Consider the following 26,466-nt stretch of genomic DNA (forward strand, 5'->3'; position numbering starts at 1 on the left):
GTATTCAGAACACTGTGCTGAGTGCCTGCTCTATGTTCAGAGCCCTGTAATGGGCACCTAGTATGTACAGAGCCCTGTACTGCACTGAGAAGCAGTATGGCATAGTGGGTAGAGCACGGGCCTGGGTGTCAGGACATGGGTTCTAATCTCGGCTCCGCCACATGTCCGCTGTGTGACCTCTGGCAAGTCACTTCACTTCTCTGTGCCTCAGTTCCCTCACCTGTAAAATGAAGATGGCAACGATGAGCCCCAAGTGGGACAGGGACTGTGTCCAACCCAATTTGCTTGTATCGCCCCCAGGGCTTAGTACAGTACCTGGCATATATTAAGCACTTAACAAATACCATCATCATTATTATTATTATTATTACTGGACACCTGTACCATGCACAGAGCACAGTACTGAAACTGAGGGGTGGGGAGGTTCAGACATGTAAAAAGAGTAAAAAAGCAGGGGGCTGACTTCCTCCTCTCAGTCACTTATGGTTTAATCGGGGCCCAAGAGAATAAGGATTAATGAGCTCTGCCCTGCACTGCACTAATGTAGACACCTCCAGAGCCGCCTCTGGGAAGCGTTGCCTCGTGTGAGAGCCTGCATCCTCTCCCACCCGTTCCCTGCTTGGTGAACCCCATCCTGGGGGTGGGATCATCATCATCATCATCATCAATCGTATTTATTGAGCGCTTACTATGTGCAGAGCACTGTACTAAGCGCTTGGGAAGTACAAATTGGCAACATGTGGAGACAGTCCCTACCCAACAGTGGGATGGGACCAAAAAGCACTGGGAACATCGTCAGCTGGAATACACAGAACCAGCATGGCATAGTGGATAAAGCCTGGGAGCCAGAAAAAGCCGGGTTCTAATCCCTGCTCTGCCACTTGTCTCCTGTGTGACCTTGGGCAACTCACTTCACTCCTCATTTGTAAAATGGGGATTAAGACTGTGAGCCCCATGTGGGACAGGGGCTGCATTCAACCTGATAACTTTGAATCTATTCCAGTGCTCAGAACAGTTCTTGGCACATAATAAGCGCTTAACTGGGGAAGCAGCGTGGCTCACTGGTAAGAGCCCGGGCTTTGGAGTCAGAGGTCACGGATTCAAATCCCGGCTCTGCCAACTGTCAACTGTGTGACTTTGGGCAAGGCACTTAACTTCTCTGGGCCTCAGTTACCTCATCTGTAAAATGGGGATTAAGACTGTGAGCCCTCCGTGGGACAACCTGATCGCCTTGTAACCTCCCCAGCGCTTAGAACAGTGCTTTGCACATAGTAAGTGCTTAATAAATGCCATTTAAAAAAAAAAAAAAACAAGTACCATCATCTTCATCCACCAACCAACCTGCAGTGGGATGAGGCCTCATTCCAGCTTGAGGCTGTTGCATTTTCCCTTTGACCCGGAAAGGACTCTGGGAAAGTCCCTTTCCAGGCCTGGGACGACTCTGGGTTGAGAAGCAGGAAGGGTGAGGGAGTGGGGTACCGCCTTTGCATGAGAGGTCAACCTTCCAGATAGCCAAAGGTCCCTCCTCCCTCAGACGCCTCCGATCTGTAGCGATGCATGTGTGTGTTGTGGGGGGACGAAGGGGTGTCGAATTGGAGCCCTCTCCCCGCATTCTCCACCTAGGACATCACTGGCTCTCACTGGATCCCTCAAACTTCCCTGAAGGATGTATTTATTGGTGTTACTGTCTGTCCCCCCCTCTAATAATCACCTTGCTCCCTCACAACTCACCTCGTTACTCTCCTACTATAACCCAGCCCACACTCTTCGCTCCTCTCATGTCAACCTTCTCACTATTCCTCCATAATAATAATAATAATGATGGTATTTGTTAAGTGCTTACTATGCGCAAAGCACTGTCCTAAGCGTTGGGGAGGTTACAAGGTGATCAGGTTGTCCCAAGGGGGGCTCACAGTTTTAATCCCCATTTTACAGATGAGGTAACTGAGGCACAGAGAAGTGAAGTGACTTGCCCAAAGTCACACAGCTGACAATTGATGGAGCTGGGATTTGAACCCATGATCTCTGACTCCAAAGCCTGGGCTCTTGTCCCCTGAGCCACGCTGCTTCTCACACTGCTCCATCTCATCTATCTCGCCACTGACCTCTTGCCCACCTCCTGCCTCTGGCCTGGAATGTCTTCCCTCCTCCTAACTGACAGACAATGACTCCCCCCACCTTCAAAGTCTTATTGAAAGCCCACCTCTTCCAAGAGACTTTCCCTGATTAAGCCCTCATTTTCCTCTTCTTTACATTTGGATTTGCTCCCTTTATTCCCCCCTTCCTCAGGCCCACAGCGCTTATGCACATAACCTTAATTTATTGATTTACATTACTATTTGTCTCCCCCTCTAGATTGTAAGCTCGTTGTGGGCAGGGAATATTGCTGTACTGTGCTCTCCCAAGGTCTTAGTACAGTGCTCTGCACACAGAAAACACTCAATAAATATGATTGATTGATAGCTGGAAGGCTGCTTAAAGACTGCCCTCCACCACTCCTATTCCTGAACTCCTGGGTCCCTCTGGCTCCCAATCACCAGAACTGTGGAGATTCATTCAATCATATTTATTGAACACTTACTGTGTGCAGAACACTGTTCTAAGCGCTTATAATCAATCAATCATATTTATTGAGTGCTTACTGTGTGCAGAGCACTGTACTAAGCGCTTGGGAAGTACAAGTTGGCAACATATAGAGACAGTCCCTACCCAACAGTGGGCTCACAGTCTAAAAGGGAGGGGGGGACTAACCCTTATAATGAAAAGGGTTAGCTGTGTGTGCATTTTGAGGGGGAAAAAGTGGTGTCAAATTAGAGCCCTCTCCCCCATCCCCCTCTCAGGACATCAGTTCCCCTCTCACTGACTTCCTCAGATTTCCCTGAGGGGCATATTTATTTATATTAATGTCTGTCTCCCCCTCTAATAATAATAATAGTAATTATCGTAGTTGTAAAGTGCCTACTATGTGCCAGGTACCGCACTAAGTGCTGGGGTGGATACAAGCAAAATGGGTTGGACACAGTCCTTGTCCCACATGGGGCTTAGAGTCTCAATCCCCATTCTACAGATGAGGTAACTGAGGCACAGAGAAGTGATGTGACTTGCCCGAGTTCACACAGCTAGACAGTAAGCACGTTATGGTCAGGGAAGGTGTCCACTAATTCTGTTGTTTTGTGCTCTTCCCAAGCACTCAGTACAGTGCTGTGCACATTCATTCATTCATTCAATCATATTTATTGAGCACTTACTGTGTGCCAAGCACTGTACTAAGCGCTTGGGAAGTACAAGTTGGCAACATATAGAGACGGTCCCTACCCAACAACAGGCTCACAGTCTAGAATGGGGAGACAGACAACAAAATAAAACATGTGGACAGGTATAAGTAAAACAAATAGAGTAATAAATCTGTACAAACATATATACAGGTGCACGTAGTAGGCGCTCCGTAAATGCAGCTGATTGATGTGTTTCTGGGACGCTCTCTGGCCGGCCCCGCCAGCCACCCCGGGAGGTCAGTGGAGGGCAGAGTCCAGGGTGAGTCTGCCTGGGCCAGATGCTCAAGTTCACGGCAAGACAGGGGGACCAGGCAGACCGGACTGTCTTTCTGGGCATCAGGCAGAAACTCCTCACCCTGGGCTTCAAGGCTGTCCATCACCTCGCCCCCTCCTACCTCACCTCCCTTCTCTCCTTCTCCAGCCCAGCCCGCACCCTCCGCTCCTCTGCCGCTCACCTCCTCACTGTTGGGCCTCGTTCTCGCCCGTCCCGCCATCGACCCCCGGCCCACGTCATCCCCCGGGCCCGGAATGCCCCCAATCCCTCTGCCCATCCGCCAAGCTAGCTCTCTTCCTCCCTTCAAGGCCCTACTGAGAGCTCACCTCCTCCAGGAGGCCTTCCCACACTCAGCCCCTTCCTTCCTCTCCCCCTCGTCCCCCTCTCCATCCCCCATATCTTACTGCCTTCTCTTCCCCACAGCACCTGTATATATGTATATATGTTTGTACATATTTATTACTCTATTTATTTATTTTACTTGTACAAATCTATTCTATTTTATTTTGTTAGTATGTTTGGTTTTGTTCTCTGTCTCCCCCTTTTAGAGTGTGAGCCCCTTGTTGGGTAGGGACTGTTTCTAGATGTTTCCAACTTGTACTTCCCAAGCGCTTAGTCCAGTGCTCTGCACACAGTAAGCGCTCAATAAATACGATTGATTCTGGGGTCGTTCCCTGCCTCTGAGTCCACCCCGAAGGTACCTCAGGGAACTAAGCTGGCAGGCTGCCTCAGCTGATCCATTCCTATTAAGACTGGGAGACCCACATAAGACAGGGACTGTTTCCAACCCGATTTGCTTGTATCCACCCCAGCACTTAGTTTAGTGCCAGAAGCAGTGTGGCTCAGTGGAAAGAACCTGGGCTTGGGAGTCAGAGGTCATGGGTTCTAATCCTGGCTCCGCCACTTGTCAGCTGTGTGATTTTGGGCAAGTCACTTCTCTGTGCCTCAGTTACCTCATCTGTAAAATGGGGATTAGGACCGTGAGCCCCATGTGGGGCAACCTGATCACCATGTATCCCCCCCAGTGCTTAGAACAGTGCTTTGCACATAGTAAGTGCTTAACAAATGCCATCATTATTATTATTACATAGTAAGCACTTTACAACTATGATAATTGCTATCATTATTATTATTATTATTGGAGGGGGAGACAGACATTAATATAAATAAATATGTCCCTCAGGGAAGTTTGAGGGAGTCAGAGGGGAACTGATGTCTTGCAAGGGGAATAAGGGGAGAGGGCTCCAATTCGACACCAAAACCACAATTATAATCATTATTATTATGCTCAGCTCCTTGCCCAGTTTTGGTTTTTTTATAGTACTTGTAAAGCACTTACTACATGCACTGTATTAAGCGGCGGGGTAGATAGAAGTTAATCAGATTGAACACAGTCCCTGTCCCAGATGGAGCTCACAGTCTTAAAATCCCCATTTTCCAGAAGAGGGAACTGGGACCCAGAGAAGTGAAATGTCTTTCCCCAGGTCACACAGCGGAGCTGGGATTCGAAGAGGTTAGAACCGCAGTTCTGCAGGGTTTTCGACACAACCCTGGTCCAGTCAAGGTGGGGCATAATGACTGTGGGCTCAGCGCCAAGGGCGCCCCAGGGTAGTGGCTGTCAATCAGCCCATTCTCAGACCAATCAGGAGGCACCACTGAGACAGGCATTCACTCATTCAATCGTATTTATTGAGCGCTTACAGTGTGCAGAGTACTGTACTAAGTGCTTGGAACAGACTCGCCTGTAAAGCCCTGCACAGCTCCTGTGGCCCTGTTGGCTAAACTGAGCCCCTCCATGCGGTGCCCCCTCGCCCTCCCGGAGCAGGAGCGGGATAAAGAGGCTCAGACTGTTCTTTGAGTTCCCCCTCAGGGCAGAGCAAAAAGGAGAGAGCATCAACTTTATTATTATTATTTTTTAATGCTATTTGTTAGGTGCTTGGTCTAGCAGATAGAACATGGGCCTCGAGTTGGAAAGGTCTGGGTTCTGATCCCAGCTCCACCACATGTCTGCTGTGTGATCTTGGGAAAGTCACTTCCCATCTCTTGCCTCAGTTGCCTCATCTGTAAAACGAGGATTAAGATTGTGAGCCCCATGTGGGACAGGGACTGTGTCCAACCTGATTTGCTTGTATGCACCTCAGCACTTGGAACAGTGCCCGACATACAGTAAGTGCTTAATAAATACCATTATCAGTATTATTATTAATAGTACGCACTGTACTAAGCGCTGAGGGTTCCTGAGGGCTTCCTTTCCCTGTCCCCATGCCTTTCTCCTTTCCCCTCTTCCAGGCCTTCATATTGGTGGCCCAATCGCCGCCTGGTTCAGTGCCCTCCCCTCCCCCGGCCCCGTGTGACCCTGTCCACCTCTTCCTTCCCTCACAGTCACCGTTGCCCATGACAATGGCGGTGGGACCCATGGTCAAAATAGAGTCAGGAGTGGAGGCTGCAAAGCAGCTGCTCCCTGGAAAAAAAAGAGAGAGAGAGAGAGAGAGAGAGAGAGAGAGAGAGAGAGAGAGAGAGAGAGAAAGAGTGTGTGTGTGTGTGTGTGTGTGTGTGTGTGTTTACTCAGGTGTGCATGCATTTACCCACGTGATGGGGCATGCTGCTTCTGTGGGAGCTTGGGCTGAGGTCCGACCTTGGGGGAGACTCAGGCCAAAGGTAGAGAGTCCCTACCATGAGGCCGGATAGCAGGGTCCAAGTCGGTGGGCATGACCTCTCGGTGGGCAGGGTCATGTGACCTCACCCCTCCCCCTGCACCCCAACTCCCCCTTCCCATCCATGCCACCTGCAGGTGGGCATCCCTGGGCGCGGCTGGGGGTATGGCCGTGGGGACCCAGCCCGACCAAGACGGGCAGGGCAGCCGGTCGGCCTTCGGGAAGTCAGACACCGTCTGACTGAACGGCGGAGACGGCGGCTGCTGGGGCTGTTGGGAAGCAGGGCAGGCCGCTGCCATAGCAACCCCGCTGCCATAGCAACGCCGCTGCCATGGCAACACTGCTGCCATGGCAATGCTGGCCAAGGCTGAGGACCAGCAGCAGGCGCCAGGCCTCCACCTCCCCTCCCTTCCTGCCTCTCATCCCCGCCCATCCCCCTGCACTGGGTCCATCTCCGAGCCAAAATCTGGCCCCGCAGCCCAGCCAAGCCACCTCCCAGGCCTTGCACCAGTCTGTACTCTAGTACAGTGCTCTGCACGCAGTAAGCGCTCAATAAATACAATTGACTGGCTGACTGACTGACTAGCCAGCCCCCTCATCCCTGCAAGGATACCCGGGGCAGGGAGAGGTAGCCCTTCCTTCGCCTCCATCCTGCAGGTACTGACCACCCCGTAGTCCGCACCCTCCGCTCCTCCACCGCTGATCTCCTCACCGTACCTCGCTCTCGCCTGTCCCACCATCGACCCCCGGCCCACGTCCTCCCCCGGGCCTGGAATGCCCCCAATCCCTCTGCCCATCCGCCAAGCTAGCTCTCTTCCTCCCTTCAAGGCCCTGCTGAAAGCTCACCTCCTCCAGGAGGCCTTCCCAGACTGAGCCCCTTCCTTCCTCTCCCCCTCGTCCCCCTCTCCATCCCCCCCATCTTACCTCCTTCCCTTCCCCACAGCACCTGTATATATGTATATATGTTTGTACATATTTTTTTACTCTATTTTATTTGTACATATCTATTCTATTTATTTTATTTTGTTAGTATGTTTGGTTTTGTTCTCTGTCTCCCCCTTTTAGACTGTGAGCCCACTGTTGGGTAGGGACTGTCTCTATATGTGGCCAATTTGTACTTCCCAAGTGCTTAGTACAGTGCTCTGCACATAGTAAGCGCTCAATAAATACGATTGATGATGATGATGATGACCAGGAGGAGTCGAGGGGCTTATGGTAGGCAAATGGCAAAAACCTTGGCTATAGAGTAAGTGTCCTGCTCTGTGGATGCCTTTGTGGGTGCTGGGGCCTGAGCTTTCACTTTTAAAGACAGACGGAGGGGAGGAACAGGTGGATTCAGGCACTCATCGATGGAAAGGCAGAATCAGACACATAGAGACCCCGACTGACACGAGCAGCCGGGCGGACAGAGACAGGCAGAACCAGAGAAGCAGCAAGGCGTAGTGGATAGAGCGCAGGTCATGGGTTCTAATCCCATCTCTGCCACTTGTCTGCTGTGTGACCTTGGGCAAGTCACTTCACTTCTCTGGGCTTCAGTTACCTCATCTGTGAAATGGGGATTGACACTGTGATCCCCACCCGGGACAGGGACTGTGTCCAACCCGATTTGCTTGTATCCACCCCAGCGCTTAGGACATTGCATGGCACATAGTAGGTGCTAAACGAATACCACCATTACTGATAAGGTTGGACACATTCATGACTCACGGGACTCACATTCTTAATCCCCATTTTACAGATGAGGTAACTGAGGCACAGAGAAGTGAAGCAACTTGTCCAAGGTCACACAGCAGACAAATGGCAGAGCCAGAATTAGAACACAGGTCCTTCTGACTCCTCCCAGGCCCATGCTCTATCCACTAGGCCACGCTGCTTCTTTAAGTGGTTAAATCATTCAATCTGTCATATTTATTGAGTGCTTACTAAGGGTACAAATCCAAACCTGAGAAGCACCAACATCAGCATAGTGCAGAGGATAAAGCATGGGCCTGGGATTCAGGAGGTCATGGGTTCTAATTCCGACTCTACCACTTATCTGCTGTGTGACCAAAGACAAATCGCTCAACTTCTCTGTGCCTCAGTTACCTCTTCTGTAAATAATGGGGTTTAAGAGTGTAAGCCCATTCCGGCTTGGGGACTGTGTCCAACCTGAGTAACTTGTATCTACCTCAGTGCTTAGAATAGTGCGTGGCACATAGCAAGTGCTTAATAAGTACCAGAATTATTATTATTATCAGCACCTAATCCCTCGGGGAGGGGCAGCTTGGGGGGGCTCCGGCAATGGTCCCACCCCCATCCTGCAGCCTCGGACTTCACCCCAGAGTTGGAGAGTCTGGCTGGGGTCTCTGGCTTGGCCTGACCGGGTCTCCTCTGCTGTAGCCAGGCCAGGGCTGCTTTGGACTTCTTGGATTTTTTCGGACTGCTGCTTCGGCCACTGGAAGCATTGTGGCCTAGTGAAAAGAGCCCGGTCCCAGAAGTCAGAGGCACTTCACTTCTTTGTGCCTCAGTTCCCTCATCTGCAAAATGGAGATTCAATTTTTGACCTTTCTACTGCCTAGAATGTGAGGCTCATGGGAGACCCGATTATCCTGTGTCTACCCCAGGGCTTAGGTCAGTGGTAAGAGCCATCAAGGAGCCGCATCCCAAAGTGTCAAGGTGTCCAGTGAAAGGTTTTACATTGGGTTCAGTGCAAGCTCGGGGGGAAAAAGAAATTAAATGCTTCTCTTTCTAGTTGTCTGTTTCTTGGGAAGGACAAGCAGTCAATAGCCAAGGGCAGGACCCACATAAAGCACCCCTGGAGAGTCAAAACCCCTTCCATAATCATAATAAAAGCAACAGTATGGTATTTGTTGCTTACTGTGCGCCAAGCACTGGACTAAGCCCTGCGATTGAATGAATGAATGAATGAATGAGGAAGAGAGTTGAAGCCTTCACAGACTGAGCCCCTTCCCAGACTGAGCCCCTTCCTTCCTCTCCCCCTCGTCCCCCTCTCCATCCCCCCATCTTACCTCCTTCCCTTCCCCACAGCACCTGTATATATGTATATATGTTTGTACATATTTATTACTCTATTTATTTATTTTACTTGTACATATCTATTCTATTTATTTTATTTTGTTAGTACGTTTGGTTTTGTTCTCTGTCTCCCCCTTTTAGACTGTGAGCCCACTATTGGGTAGGGACTGTCTCTATATGTTGCCAACTTGTACTTCCCAAGCACTCAGTCCAGTGCTCTGCACACAGTAAGCGCTCAATAAATACGATTGATGATGATGATTGAAACAACTTAGACTTGACACAGTCTCTGTCCCACCCAAGCAGTCTGAGGCAGAGGGAGAACAGACATTGAATTCCCTTAGAACAGATGAGGAAGCTGAGGCGCAAGGAAATGAAGTGACTCGCCCAAGATCACACGGCAGGCAGGTGACTGAGCCAGGGTGAGAACCCAGTTCTCCTGGTTCCTAGTCTGGTGCTCTTTTCACTAGGCCACACAGCCTCCTTCGGGCAGGAAGAGCCTCCATTTGAGACCGCGTAACTCAGTTGTCGGCACCCAACGGACCTTGCTACGTTTTACTCACCATCATCAATCAGGGCTGAGCCCAAGCCTGTCTGTGCGGGTTCAGCCTAGCTCGCACAGGTTTAAACTGGTAGTCCACACCTTTTTTTATGGTATTTGTTAGGCATTTACTATGTGTCAGGCTCTGTACTAAGTGTTGGAGTAGAGACAAGCTGGTCAGGTTGGACACCATCCATGTCTCACATGGGGCTCACTATCTTAATCCTCATTTTACAGAGGCACAGAGAAGCTAAGTGACTTGCCCAAGGTCACACAGCCGAAAAAGCGATGGAGCTGAGATTAGAACCCAGGTCTTTAATAATAATAATGATAATGGCATTTATTAAGTGCTTACTATGTGCAAAGCACTGTTTGAAGTGCTGGGGAAGTTACAAGGTGATCAGGTTGTCCCACGGGGGGCTCGCAGTCTTAATCACCATTTTACAGATGAGGTAACTGAGGCACAGAGAAGTGAAGTGACTTGCCCAAAGTCACACAGCTGACAATTGGTGGAGCCGGGATTTGAACCCATGACCTCTGACTCCAAAGCCTGTGCTCTTTCCACTGAGCCATGTGACTCTCAGGCCTGTGCTCTATTCACTAGACCACACAGATTTTCACAAACTACCTGCTTCTGGGTAGTTTATGAGTTACACTGCTAAGACACATACATGGGACTCATTCATCCATGTAATCATTGAATGGGATTAGTCAAGCACCTACTGTGTGCAGAACACTGTGCTTAGCACTGGGGAAGGGGACTCAAGCATGACCCTCAGGGGGCTCACAAACATTCTCCCCAGTCCTCAAATACCTCCAGCGGATGCCCATCCATCTTCACATCAAACTGAAAGTCCTTATCATCGGCTTCAACTCTCCTCCTCATTCATTCATTCATTCAATCGTATTTATTGAGCGCTTACTGTGTTCAGAGCAGTGTACTGAGTGCTTGGAAAGTACAATTCTGCAACAGATAGAGACAGTCCCTACCCAATAACGGGCTCACTTCTCTCCCACTACACCCCAGCTTGTATACTCACACTTCGCTCCTCTAGTACCAACATACTGCTCCTTGTTCTCTTCTATTTTGATGTCAACCTTTGCTCCCACCCTCCCTCCCCACTGGAACGCCCTCCCCCTTCGTATCTGACAGAACACAACTCTTCCCATTTTCAAAATCTTATTAAAATCACAACTGCTCCAGGATGCCTTCTTTGACTAATCTCTCATCTCCCCTACCTATTTTCCCTCCCTTCATCACCTATGCCCTTGAGACCTCTCTCACTAAGCACTTCATTACTCACCGCACCCCAACCCCACAGTGCTTATGTACATATCCTTATACACTGCTGCTTCCCATACCTTTCTTTATGGTGTTTGTTAAGCACTTACTATGTGCCAGGGACTGTACTAAGTGCTGGGGCAGATACAAGCTAATCAGGTTGGACACAATCCATGTCCCCTGTGGGGCTCACAATCTTAATCCTTATTTTACAGATGAGGTAATTGAGGCCCAGTGAAGTAACTACTTGTAGTCAATCGATCAATCATATTTATTTAGCACTTACTGTGGGCAGAGCACTGTACTAAGCACTTGAGAGAGTAGGGTATAACAATGTAACAGACACATTCCCTGCCCACAAGGAGCTTACAGTCTAGAGGGGGAGACAGGCATTAATAGAAATAAATAAATTATGGATACGTATGTAAGTGCAGTGGGGATGGGAGGGGCGTTGGAATAAAGGGAGGGAGTCAGGCCAGTGCAGAAGGGAGTGGAGAAAAGGAAAAGAGGGGTTAGTCAGGGAGGGCCTCTTGGAGGAGATGTGCCTTCAATAAGGCTTTGAAGTCTGGGAGAATAATAGTCTATCAGATATGAAGAGGGAGGGCGTTCCAGACCAGAGGCAAGATGTGGACGAGAGGTCGACGGCGAGATAGACGAGACTGAACTACAGTGAGTAGGTTAGCATTAGAGGAGAGAAGTGTGGGCTGGGTTCTGCTGGGAGAGTAGCGAGGTGAGGTGGGGGGGCCAGGTGATTGAATGCTTTAATGCCTATGGTAAGGGATTTTTGTTTGATGTGGAGGCGGATGGGCAACCACTGGAGGTTCTTGAGTGGGAAAACATGGGGTGAAAATTTCTGTAGAAAAACGATCTGGGCGGTATGGCCTGGAGTGGGGAGAGAAAGGAAGCAGGGAGGTCAACAAAGAGGTAGATGCAGTAACAAAGACGGGATAGGAGAAGTGCTTGGATTAAAGTAGTAACAATTTGGATGGAGAGGAAAAGACAAATTTTAGCAATGTTGTGAAGGTTGACCCGACAAGATTTAGTAGTGAGTCGAATATGTGGGTTGAATGAGAGACGAGTCAAGGATAATGCCAAGGCAACTGGGTTGTGGTGGTGCTGCCTACATTCATTCATTCAATCGTATTTATTGAGTGCTTGTTGTGTGCAGAGCAGTGTACTAAGCACTTGGGAGAGTACAATATAACAATAAACAGACACATTCCCTACCCACCACAAGCAGTGGGAGACGGACAGTGATGGGAAAGTCAGGGGAAGGACAGGGTTTGGATGGGAAGATAAGGAGATCTGTTTTTACCATGTTAAGTTTGAGGTGACAACAGAACCTCCAAGTACAGGTTTGTTGAAGGCAGGAGGAGATGTGTGACAGTAGAGAGGGAGAGGGATCAGGGCTAGCTGTAGATTTGTAGATTTGCATAGAGGGGCCAATTGAAGCCATGAGAGCTAATGAGTTCTCCAAGGGAGTGGGTGTAGATGGAAAATAGAAGGGGATCCAGAACTGAACCTTGAGGGACCCCCAAAATTAGGGGATGGGAGGCAGAGGGGGAGCCCTCAAAAGACACTGAGAGAGATAAGAAGAGAACCAGGAGAGGACAGTGCTCTGCACACAGTAGGCGCTCAATAAATTCCATTGAATGAATGAATGAATGAGAGGACAGTGTCAATGAAGCCACGGTTAGATACTGTTTCCAGGAGAAGGGGATGGCCGACAGTGTCGAAGACAGCTGAGAGGTGGAGGAGGAGTAGGGTGGAGTAAAGGCCATTGGATTTGGCAAGAAGATCATTCATGACCTTTGAGAGGGCGGTTTTTGTGGAGCGAAGGGGATGGAAGCCAGATTGGAGAAGGAAAAGGAAAGAATTGGAGGAAAGCAATTTGGGGCAATAGACCACTTACTCAAGGAGTTTGGAAAGAAATGTAATTTATCTTCATGCCTGTCTCCTCCACTAGACTGTAAACTCCCTTTGTTCACCCCACCCTCTGCCACAGAACTCATACATATCAGTAGTTTATTTACGTTAATGTTTATCTCCCCCTCAGACTGTTAACTTCTTGTGGGCAGGGAACGTGTCTACCAACTCTGTTGTACTGTACTCTCTCAAGTGCTTGTTACAGTGCTCTCCACAAAATAAGTGCTCAATAAATGTGATTGATTGATTGATTTGGTCTTGTACTCTTCTGAGAACTCAGTTTAGTCCTCTGCACACAGTGAGCGTATAATAAATACCACTGATTGGGCCCCAGAGGCTTCCATGACCCCCTCCAGGTTCTCTGTTTCCCCAACTCAGCGGGATGAGAAGCAGAGGGATTCCAGAAGGAGTAGGGACAGACTTGAATCCCACCACCAATGACTCTCCCCACCTTTAAAGCCTTATTGAAGGTGCATCTCCTCCAAGAGGCCTCCCGGACTAAACCCTCATTTCCTCTTCCCCACACTCCCTTCTGCATCTCCCTTGTTTGCTCCCTTTATTTACCCCTCCCTCAGCTCCTCAGCGCTCATGTATATTTCCATAATTTACTTATTTATATTATTGCCTTTCTCCCCCCTAGACATTTGGCAGGGAATGTTTCTACCAACTCTGTTGTATTGAACTCACCCAAGCACTTAGTACAGCATGCTGCATATAATAATAATAGTAATGATGGCATTTATTAAACGCTTACTATGTGCAAAACACTGTTCTAAGCACTGGGGAGGTTACAAGGTGATCAGGTTGTCCCACGGGGGGCTCACAGTCTTAATCCCCATTTTACACATGAGGTAACTGAGGCACAGAGAAGTTAAGTGACTTGCCCAAAGTAACACAGCTGACAATTGGCAGAGCCGGGATTTGAACCCATGACCTTTGACTCCAAAGACCGTGGTCTTTCCACTGAGCCATGCTGCTTCTTCGATAAATATGATTGATTGATGGATTGACCATATCATGAATGACCTCATTTTTATTTGGGGAGAATACTGGATGGGGATGGACATCAGATTCCGGGTCAGAACCAGGTCTGACAGACAATTACTCTCTCCTCCTTCAAAGCCACATTTCCTCCAAGAAACCTTCCCAGACTAAGCCCCCCCTTTCCTCTTCTCCCTCGCCCTTCTGCGTCACCCCGACTTACTCCCTTTTTTCTTCCCCGCTCCGAGCCCCATAGCACTTATGTACATATCTGTCATTTATTTATTTCTATTGCTCTCTCTCTCCCCTGCTCTAGACTGTAAGCTCATTGTGGACAGAGAATATGTGTGTTGATTGTGGTACTGTACTCTCCCAAGCGCTTAGTACAGTGCTCTGTGCACAGCAAGCACTCAATAAATATGATTGAATGAATGATAAACCTCCATTGCTCCTTGAACTGAGGTATAAAAATAGTTCTTTCCCATGACTTGGCCTGCTAGTTAGTCAGTCAATCGTATTTATTGAGCACTTATTGTGTGCAGAGCAATGTACTAAGTGCTCGGGAGAGTACGACATAGCAACAAACAGACACATTTCCTGCCCACAATGAACTTAAAGTCAAGAGGGCTTGCCCTACCATGGAAGACTGGAATCTCCAGGTGATGGGATCCAGGACCGGCAAGTGGGAAGTAGCGGAAGCATGCAGGCCTGAAAGGCAGAGGACCCAGGCTCGAGCTCAAGCTGTGACACCTGCTCTGGTCTTGGGCAAGTCCCTTGATCTCTCTGGACCTCAGTTTTTTCATCTGCAAAATGGGAATAATGATTCCTGCCTCCCTTCCTCACAGGGTTGTTGCATGGGCAAAAATGAGATAAGAAATGTGAGAGTGCTTTGGGGATAAAGGGGTAATAAAAATAGTAATCATATTTGTAAAGCACTTATTTTGTGACAGGCACTGTATTAAGAACTGGGGTCATATGGCAGATAGAGCATCATCACCATCGTCATCAATTGTATTTATTGAGCGCTTACTGTGTGCAGAGCACTGTACTAAGCGCTTACGGGCCTGGAAGTCCGAAGGACCTGGGTTATAATCCCAGTTCCACCATATTTCTGCTGTGTGGCCTTGGGCAAGCTCTTCACTTCTCTGGGCCTCAGTTACCTCATCTGTAAAATGGGAATTAAGAGTACGAGCCCCATGTGAGACAGGGATGGTGTCCAACCTGATTATCTTGTAGTAGTAGTAATAATAATAATAATAATAATAAATTGTGCTCACTTACTATGTGTCAAGCACTGTTCTAAGCAGTGGGGAAGATACAGGGTAATCAGGTTGGACCCTATCCCCATCCCATATGGGGCTCACAATCTTAATCCCCATTTTCCAGATAAGGTAACTGAGGGCCAGAGAAGTTAAGTGACTTGCCCAAGGGGAATCCTAAAGGTAGAGGTGGGGAGAGGTCCAGGACTCTGCTTCCCCCTCAATTTCCCCCCACCCCCAAACAAACACACTCACACACACTCTTATCTCAAGGCTTAAAATAGTGCTTGGCACATAGTAAACACTTAAGTACTATCATTATTATTATTATTAACATCAGGGACCCAGCAACAAAGACCCTGCAATAACAGCCGGCCTAGGCTTGAAACATTGCTGATTTCCTTCTGCAACATGCAAGGAAACTGTTCAATCATCATTCAGGTGAAGTCAAGGAGCCCTGCAATGACATCGTTGCTGTTCAGAAACCTCAAATGTTTCCGAGCTACACCTGAGATACTTCAGTGCAAGAAACTCACAAAAACGACATTCCCCCTGCAATTATCTACAGGGTAAGTTAGGGATGTTGGACGGTCTTGACCAATCCATAGCATTTACTGAGGACCCACCGTAATCAGGGACTGTACTGGATGCTTATTCTCCTTATTTCCCTGAATCAGTGGGCCCTCATCTTCATACCCCTGAGGGGCACCCCACTAGCCTGTGAGTTTGTTATGGGCAAGGAATGGGTCTGCTAATTCTGTCATATTGTACTCTCACAATGGCTTAGTAGAGTGCTCTCCCACAGGAAGTATTCAATAAATACTATTGATTGATTGAGTCAGAGCGAGGGAAGGAACAAGGGTAACTTGGTAATCGTAAATACGATTGAAAACTTGCCTCCTCAGGAAGAAAATGGTGGCCCCTATATGGTTATCAGGCCATTCGCAAAATGGCTCCAGCCATATGAGGGGCAGAAACAGCCCTGGATTCCTTGCCCTGGATGGTTTCTTCCCTTTGTCTTAGCCTAACGAGTTCCACTAATGAGTAACAGTCACACCCTGAACGTGGCACTGCCAGGCCACGTGCCCTGGGGCTTTGAAATAGCCGGGGACTCTCCTGGTAGTTCCTCAATCCACATACCAGGGCCCGAGGCCACTGGGCCCTGCCACTGCCTGACAACCAGAAGGAGCTCTGCCTCCACAGGAGGGACGAGAAGGTAATTTATACTCACCAGTAACTCATTCATATTCGTTAGAGATGCATTAATATTCACCAGCAGCCTATTAATATTCATCAGCGATTAATGTTTCCCAGCCTGCTGGGAGACATCAGGGAGGGAGTTTCCTGGAGGGGAAGGTTGGGGGGGAATTCAGAGAAATCTCGGAAGCTTCTCCAAGCCTTCCCCGATCCACCTCTCAGCACCCAATAACTCATCAGCAAAAGTGATTTTGTTTTTAATGATGTTTATTAAGTGCGAACTATTCCCATCCTCAGCACTCTTCTATATATGTTTATTCAAATCTATAGTAACAGTAATCAAAATGGTACTTACATGCTTACTATGTGCCATGTACTGTTGTAAGTGCTGAAGTAGATACAAGTTAATTGGATTGGACATAGTCCCTATCTCACATGGGGCTCACAGTCTTAATCCTCCTTTTACTGATGAGGTAACTGAGGCTCAGAGAAGTGAACTGACTTGCCCAAGGTCACACAGCAAACATGTGGCAGGGCGGGGATTAGAAACCAGGTCCTCCTAACTTCCAAGCCCGGGCTCTATCCACTGAGCCAAGCTGATATTCACTCATTCATTCATTCATTCATTCAATCATATTTATTGAGCACTTACTGTGTGCAGAGGACTGTACTAAGCACTAGGAAAGTACAACTCAGCAACAAAGAGAGACAATCCCCGCCCACAGTGGGCTTACAGTCTAGAAAGGGGGAGACAGACATCAAAACAAGGAAACAGGCATCCATAGCATCAATTTAAATAAATGGAATTATAGATGTATACACACCAAAACAAGTAAACAGGCATTAATTATAAATAGAATTGTAGATATGTACATATATACACAAGTGCTGTGGGGTTGGGGGGTAGAACAAAGGGAGTGAGTCGGGGCAATGGGGAGGGGAGAGGGAGGTGAGGAAAAAGGGGGGGCCTAGTCTGGGACTTTATATTCAATTTTTTATTTTGACTTCTCTATGTGTAAACAGTTTTATGTCTGTCTCACATTAGAGTTTAAGCCTCCTGCCCACATCCTCCCTCTGACTCTGCACTTTCTCCCCTTCCATATATATGCCAGACCACCACTCTCTCTGTCTTCAAAGCCTTATTGAGGTCACATCTCCTCCGAGAGAGCTTCCCTGATTGTCCTCTCTTCCCCGACTTCCTTTCCCTTCTGTGTCTTCGAGGCCCTTGGACTGTGCCCTTAGGGCATTTGATAATCACCCCATCCTTGGTCCACAGCACTTATGTACGTATCTATAAATGATTTATTTATACTCATGTCTGCCTCCCCTTCTGGACTGTAGGCTCATTGAAGGCAGGGAATGTGTTTCCTGACTTGGATTGTGCTTGCGCAAGTGCTTGGGAAAACGCCCCGCACGCAGTCAGTGTTCAATAAATACCATTGACTGATTGATCATTGGCAGGAAATATGTTCTTTCTTTATTCTGTACTTCTCAAGTGCCTATTAAAGTATGCTGGACTAAGTGGCCCCTCATTCATTCATTCAATCATCTTTCTTGAGCACCTACTATGTGCAAAGCACTGAACTATGTCCTTGGGAGAGTTCAGTAGAACAACAGACACTTTCCCTGCCCACAGTGAGCTCACAGTCTAGAGGGGGAGACAGACATTAATATGAAAAGAATTACAGATATATAGAGATATATATATACAATACTACCATTGCTGCTACTAATAATGCATTTATTAATTGCTTACTATGTGCAAAGCAATGTTCTAAGTGCTGGGGAGATTACAAGGCGATCAGGTTGTCCCTCAGGGGGCTCAAAAGTCTTAATCCCCATTTTACAGATGAGGTAACTGAGGCACAGAGAAGTTAAGCGACTTGCCCAAAGTCACACAGCTGACAATTGGTGGAGCCAGTATTTGAACCCATGACCTCTGACTCCAAAGCCTGTGCTCTTTCCACTGAGCCACACTGCTCTACGATTACTCCTAGGAGATTCCTTTGTGGGGGCAGATAGAGGTGCACTGATGTAGGTCATGGGTTCTAATCACAGCTCCGCCACTTGTCTGCTGTATGTCCTGAGGCAAGTCACTTAACTTCTCTGAGCCTCAGTTACCTCATCTGTAAAATGGGGATTGAGACTGGGAGTCCTGCGTGAGACAGGGACTATGTCCAACCCGATTTGCTTGTATCCACCCAGCACTTAGTACAGTGCCTGGCACATAGTAAGCACTTAGCAAATACTATAATCGTTATTATTATTATTATGTAGGGGTGCCCAGGGGTCATTCTGAAGTAACATACTGCATTCCCAGACCTTACTGTGATTGTGAAGCGGGGTACCCTAGTGGAAAGAGCATAAGCCTTGAACTTGAGGACCTGGGTTCTAATCCCAGCTCCGCCACTTGCCTGCTGTATGACCTTGGACAAGTCGCTTCACTTCTGTGGGCCTCAGTTTCCCCTATTGTAAAATGAGGATTCAATACCTATCCTTCCTCCCACCTAGAGTGTTTTAGTCCCATATGGGACAGGGACTGTGTCCAATTTAATTATCTTGTATTCATTCATTCAATCGTATTTATTGAGCACTTACTGTGTGCAGAGCACTGTACTAAGCGCTTGGGAAGTACAAGTCGGCAACATATAGAGACGGTCCCTACCCAACAGCGGGCTCACAGTCTAGAAGGGGGAGCTATATGACATCATTCATAAGATAGAGTAGTAAATATGTACAAGTAAAATAAATAGAGTAATAAATATATACAAATATATACAAGTGCTATAGGGCGGGGGGGGGCGATGGAGAGGGGAGGAGGGGAGGAAAAAGGGGGCTCAGTCTGGGAAGGCCTCCTGGAGGAGGTGAACTCTCAGTAGGGTTTTGAAGGGAGGAAGAGAGCTAGTTTGACGGATGTGTGGAGGGAGGGCATTCATCATCATCATCATCATCAATCGTATTTATTGAGCGCTTACTATGTGCAGAGCACTGTACTAAGCGCTTGGGAAGTACAAATTGGCAACATATAGAGACAGTCCCTACCCAACAACGGGCTCACAGTCTAAAAGACCAGGCCAGGGGAAGGAGGTGGGCCAGGGGTCGACGGTGGGACAGGCGAGAACGAGGTACAGTGAGGAGGTGAGCGGTGGCAGAGGAGTGGAGGGTATGGGCTGGGCTGGAGAAAGAGAGAAGGGAGGTGAGGTAGGAGGGGACAAGGCGATGGAGAGCCTTGAAGCTGAGGGTGAAGAGTTTTTGCTTGATTTGTGGGTTGGACAGGCAACCACTGGAGATTTTTGAGGAGGGGAGTGACATGCCCAGAGCGTTTCTGAACAACGATAATCCGGGTGGCAGAGTGAAGTATAGACTGAAACGGGGAGAGACAGGAGGACGGGAGATCAGAGAGGAGGCTAATGCAGTATCTTATATCTTCTCCAGCACTTAGAACAATGCTGGCAAATAGTAAGTGCTTAACAAATATCATAGTTATCATTCTCGTTTGTTTAATGATATTTATTAACTGCTTACTATGTGCCAAGCACTGTACTAAGCACGGGGGTAGATACAAGCTAATCAGGTTGGACACAGTCCCTGTCCCACCTGGGGCTCGCAGTCTTAACCCCCATTTTACAGATAAGGTAACTGAGACACAGAGAAGTTAAGTGAATTGCCCGAGGTCACACAGCAGACAAGTGGCGGAGCCGGGATTAGAATCCATGACCTTCTGACTCCCAGGACTGTTTTCTTTCCACTAGGCCCTGCTGTGTCTCAAATAAGCACTTAATAAATATTATTATTGTTGTTATTATTATTATTATTATTATTATTATTATTATTATTATTATTCAAGTGAAATATTCCCTGGCCACTAGAAGCCACCACTCCCCTCTCGGGGCAGAGCTGCGGCTGGTCTGCATTTGATCCAAGTGTCACTGGATCCCTCCAGCACGACGCTGGTCACTTTCTCATTTCCTCAGTGAAGTGGTTAAAGCAGTTGGAGCAATTAGCTGTTAATTGTTGGCAGCTGTACTATTATCAGTTTAATGTCTAATTAATTGTAACAATTAATGCTGCATACCCTGCCCAGGCTTGGGAAGCATTGGCTGGCGAAGGCGGTGTTGTTCATACTGCCCGTTCATTAATTCACTACCAAATTTTAGTATTTCATTAAGCACACAAAATCTGCTCCTTGTAGCTTTGCCAAGAGACTAGTAAGTGTGAGAAATGTGGGGCTGGGAGTCAAAAGGACCTGAGTTCTAATCCTGGCTCCGCCTCTCATCTGCTGGGTGGCCTTGGGCAAGACACTTTACTTCTCTGGGCCTCAGTTCCCTCATCTGGAAAATGGGAAATAAGAACGTGAGCCCCTTGTGGGACAGAGACTGTGTCCAAACTGATTAACTTTTATCTATGCCAGTGCTTAGTACAGTACCTGGCACATAGTAAATGCTTAATGAATACCATTAAAAAAAAATTGATCGATGGTTTTTATTGAACGCTTACTATGTGCAGGGCACTGTACTAAGCGCTTGGGAGAGTAAAGTCCAATAGAGTTGGTAGACAAATTCCCTGCCTTCAGTAAGCTCTGTACAAATCTTGCAGAGTTTGGGGGACTGTTAGGGGTGGGTCACAGGGGTCAGAAAAATATTGGGCCGATCGTTATTTCTCTCCCAGATTCATTCAATCATTCATTCATTCAATCCTATTTATTAAGCCCTTACTGTGTGCAGAGCATTGTACTAAGCTACAATACAACAATAAACAGTGACATTCCCTGCCCACAGTGACCTTACAGTCTAGAGTGGGGAAGACAGACATCAATAGAAATGAATAAAATGACAGATATGCGCAAAAAGTGGTGTGGGGGTGGGGGGGAAGAGCGAAAGGAGCAAGACAGGGTGATGCAGAAGGGTGTGGGAGATGGGAAGAAGTGGGGCTTAACTTGAGAAGGCCTCTTGGAAGAGATGGGCTTTCAATAAGGCTTTGAAGTGGGGGAGAGTGGCTGTCTGCCGGATTTGAGGACGGAGGGCGTCCAGGCCAGAGGCAGGGCGTGGGCTAGGGGTCGGCGGCAAGTTAGGCGAGATGGAGGCACAGTGAGAAAGTTAGCACTAGAGGAGCGAAGCGTGCAGGCTGCATTGTAGAAGGACAGAAGCGAGGTGAGGTAGAAGGGGGCAAGGAGATGGACTGCTTTAAAGTCCATGGAGAGGAGTTTTTCTTTGCTGAGGAGGTGGATGGAAAACCACTGGAGTCTTCTGAGGGACAGGGTGACGTGTGCAGATAGAATCATGAAATCTTCAGTCTCTGTGCGATACTAGCTTGGGTCTATCTATGCAGCACTGGACTCTGTCTCCTGCCCTGGTCTCATTGCCTGGATTTTCTAGACTGCAAACTCTTTGTGGGCAGGTAATGTGTCCTTCCTCTCCCCCTCGTCCCCCTCTCCATCCCCCCATCTTACCTCCTTCCCTTCCCCACAGCACCTGTATATATGTATATATGTTTGTACATATTTTTTACTCTATTTATTTATTTATTTTATTTGTACATATCTATTCTATTTATTTTATTTTGTTAGTATGTTTGGTTTTGTTCTCTGTCTCTCCTTTTTAGACTGTGAGCCCACTGTTGGGTAGGGACTATCTCTATATGTTGCCAATTTGTACTTCCCAAGTGCTTAGTACAGTGCTCTGCACATAGTAAGCGCTCAATAGATATGATTGATGATGATGATGATGATGTCTACCAACTCTGTTACATCGTACCCTCCCGTGTGCTTGGTACAGCGCTCTGCTCACAGTAAGAGCTCAATAAATACCATTGATTGATTGGAAGAACTGTGTCCTGGAGGACTTTCCTCATGATTAGGGATGAACCATCCCTCCCCGCTGGACGCTCCCCTCTCCATCCCTGACTCGCTTCTCACAGTTCAGACTTAATGCATCTCCATCAAGAGGCAGGCAGCAGGGAGGCCTTGGGAGACTTGGGGAAAACAGCCTCCAATCAATCCATGGTATGAGAAAGAGAAAGAGCATGAGAAAGAGCCTGGCGTAGTGGACAGAGCATAAGTCTGGAAGTCAGAAGGTCATGGGTTCTAATCCCAGCTCTGGCATTTGTCTATTGTGTGACCTTGGGCAAGACACTTCATTTCTCTGGGCCTCAGTTCCCTCATCTGTAAAATGGGGATTGAGACTGTGAGCCCCATGTGGGACAGAGACTGTGTCCAACCCGATTTGTTTGTATCCACTCCAGTGACTGGCACATAGTAAGTGCTTAACAAATATCATAATTATTATTGTTAATTATTATTAACACAATGGAATTAGTGAACACATTCCCTGTCCATAACGATTTTACAGAGCTGAGGACCCAAAACACGCTGCCCTTGCCCTGTCTCCATGCCTCTGTCCTGCTAGACAAATCAATCAATCAATCAATCATATTTATTGAACATTTACTATGTGCAGAGCACTGAACTAAGTGCAGGGGAGACTATAACACAACAACATAACAGACACATTCCCTGCCCACAATGAACTTTCAGTTAAGAGAGCACGAGTCCCGAAATCCAGACAGGCCTGAATTGCAGCTGGAGGGACTGAGGCTAGACTCCAAGTACGGCCATGAAAAAGGAATGGGCACCATCAGGAGAGACCTCCAACCAGGACCCCAGTGGTCCAATCCCTGCAGCCCACATTGGGTCACAGTACTAGTGACCGCCGAGACTCAGCCTCTGTAAGAATAATAATAATTGTGGTATTTGTTAAGTGCTTACTATGTGCCAGGCACTGTACTAGGCGCCGAGGTGAATACAAGCAAATCAGATTGGACACAGTCCCGGTCCCACCTGGGGCTCACAGTTTCAATCCCCATTTTACAGATGAGGTAGCTGAGGCACAGGGAAGTACAATGACTTGCCCAAGGTCACATAGCAGACAAGTGGTAGAGCTGGGATTAGCTCTATCCACTAGGTCATGCTGCTTTGGATTGACCCCACGTCTTCCCCTGTGCCCCCGGCCTCATCAATCAATCAATCAATCAATCAATCAATCGTATTTATTGAGTGCTTACTATGTGCAGAGCACTGTACTAAGCGCTTGGGAAGTACAAATTGGCAACACATAGAGACAGTCCCTACCCAACAGTGGGCTCACAGTCTAAAAGGGGGAGACAGGAGCAGAACCAAACATACCAACAAAATAAAATAAATAGGATAGAAATGTACAAGTAAAATAAATAAATAAATACAGTAATAAATATGTACAACCATATATACATATATACAGGTGCTGTGGGGAAGGGAAGGAGGTAAGATGGGGGGGTGGAGAGGGGGACGAGGGGGAGAGGAAGGAAGGGGCTCAGTCTGGGAAGGCCTCCTGGAGGAGGTGAGCTCTCAGCAGGGCCTTGCTGAGAGACTGATGAGGGCCTCATCAGTGAGGGTTGGGTTTGATGCCCAGTCCCCGGAGCCGTACAGTATATCAACCCTGAACCAGATAAGCCCCTCCCTCCCCTCAGTGGGGGCACAGCTCAGTCTATCCATCTGGCGGAGTCAGGACGCTCAGTACCTTGCCAGAAAAGGTATTCATCACGGTGGACCCACCCAGAGAGAGAGAGTTGTCTTTTCTTCCCATGCTATGACCTGGGGGAGCCTGCTTTGGGGCCGGGACTGGCCAACAAATGGATGGACAGATGCCCCCCTATTCTGAAGGTGCTATTGGCCCGGGTTATGAGGGTGACACAGACTGGGGAGCACACAGTACTTAATACAGTGCCCAGTACAGTACCTGGCACATAGAATTTATTAATAATAATAATTGTGGTATTTGTTAATAATAATAATAATGGTATTGATTAAACACTTACTATGTGCTAGTCACTGTACTAAGCACTGGGGTGGGTACAAGCAAATCAGGTTGGACACAGTCCCTGTCCCACGTGGGGCTCAAAGTCTCAATCCCCATTTTACAGATGAGAGAACTGAGGTCCAAAGAAGTGGTTTCCCCCAAGGTCACACAGCACACAAGCGGTGGAGCCGGGATTAGAACCCATGACCTTCTGAATTCCAGGCCTGTGTTCTAACCACTATGAGCGCTTACTATGTTGCAGGCACTGTACTAAGTGCTGGGGTGGTTACAAGCAGATCAAGTTGGGCACAGTCCCTGTCCCATATAGGGTTCCCAGTCTTAATCCCCATTTTACAGATGAGGTAACTAAGGCACAGAGAAGTGACTTGCCCTGGGTCACACAGCAGACAAGTGGCAGTGGTAGGATTAGAACCCAGGTCCTTCTGACTCCCAGGCTGGTACTCTGTCTGCTAGGTCACGCTGCTTCTCCAGAGCCTAAGTAATACCATAAAAGAAAGAAAGAGCATGGCTCAGACACGAGTGGAGCAGTAGATTGGAAGGAAGGGGCCTCGAGGAAGCAGTTGATGGGGCAGGGCCCTGGGATGGCGGGTGGCAAATCAATCAATCAATCAATCGCATTTATTGAGCGCTTACTATGTGCAGAGCACTGTACTAAGCGCTTGGGAAGTACAAGTCGGCAACACATAGAGACAGTCCCTACCCAACAGCGGGCTCACAGTCTAGAAGAAGTGACTTTGCAGGAGGGGGCACCTGCCAACTCTATTGTATTGTACTCTCCAGAGTGCTTAGTGCAGTGCTCTGCACACAGTAAGCGCTCAATAAACTAACCAATTCATTCATGCAGTCGTATTTATTGAGCCCTTACTGTGTGCAGAGGACTGCACTAAGTGCTTGGGAGAGGACAATGGAAGGAAAAGCAGACACATTCCCTGTCCAAAACGAGTTTATCACTGATTGTCCCCCTCTCCATCCCCCCATCTTACCTCCTTCCCTTCCCCACAGAACCTGTATATATGTTTGTACATATTTATTACTCTATTTATTTATTTATTTTACCTGTACATATCTATTCCATTTATTTTATTTTGTTAGTATGTTTGGTTTTGTTCTCTGTCTCCCCCTTTTAGGCTGCGAGCCCACTGTTGGGTAGGGACCGTCTCTATATGTTGCCCACTTGTACTTCCCAAGCGCTTAGTCCAGTGCTCTGCACACAGTAAGCGCTCAATGAATACGATCGATTGATTGATTGATTGAGTTCTGCCTCACCCCTCCTGCAAAGACAAGCTGACCCGAGATGCCCGGTGCTGTTGTAAACGCTGGGGTAGATCCAAGCTAATCAGAGTGGACACAGTCCCTGTCCCACACAGGGCCCACAGTCTTCATCCCCATTTTTCAGATGAGGGAACTGGGGCACAGAGGAATGAAGTGACTTGCCCAAGGTCACCTAGAAGACTGGTCCAGAGGTGGGGTCCGTTCTTTTGGGGTCACCGTGGAGATAGGGTGAAGCCGGGGCGAGTGAACCCCGGTTTTCTGGTGGTCGCTGTCCGAGGGCCGTTGGCCTGGGCGAGCTGCGGTTCCCTCCCTCGCCGGCCACCAGAGGGCGCCCTGCCCTCGACCTTCCGCGCCCGAGCACCAGTGTTCATTCATTCATTCATTCAATCGTATTTATTGAGCGCTTACTGTGTGCAGTGCACTGTACTACGCGCTTGGAAAGTACAAGTTGGCAACATCTAGAGACGGTCCCTACCCAACAGTGGGCTCACAGTCTAAAAAGGGGGAGACGGAGAACAAAACCAAACATACTAACAAAATAAAATAAATAGAATAGATATGTACAAGGAAAATAAATAAATAAACAAATAATAATAATGATGATGGCATTTATTAAGCGCTTACTATGTGCAAAGCACTGTTCTAAGCGCTGGAGAGGTTACAAGGCGATCAGGTTGTCCCACGGGGGGCTCACAGTCTTCATCCCCATTTTACAGATGAGGTAACTGAGGCCCAGAGAAGTGAAGTGACTTGCCCAAAGTCACACAGCTGGTAATTGGCAGAGCCGGGGTTTGAACCCATGACCTCTGACTCCAAAGCCCGTGCTCTTTCCACTGAGCCACGCTGCTTCTCTATGTGAAGATAAATAGAGTAATAAATAGAGTAATAGAGTAATAGAGTAATAAATATGTACAAACATATATGCATATATACAGGT

Source organism: Tachyglossus aculeatus, chromosome 11 (assembly GCF_015852505.1).
Source record: "Tachyglossus aculeatus isolate mTacAcu1 chromosome 11, mTacAcu1.pri, whole genome shotgun sequence".
Lineage (NCBI taxonomy): Eukaryota > Metazoa > Chordata > Mammalia > Monotremata > Tachyglossidae > Tachyglossus > Tachyglossus aculeatus.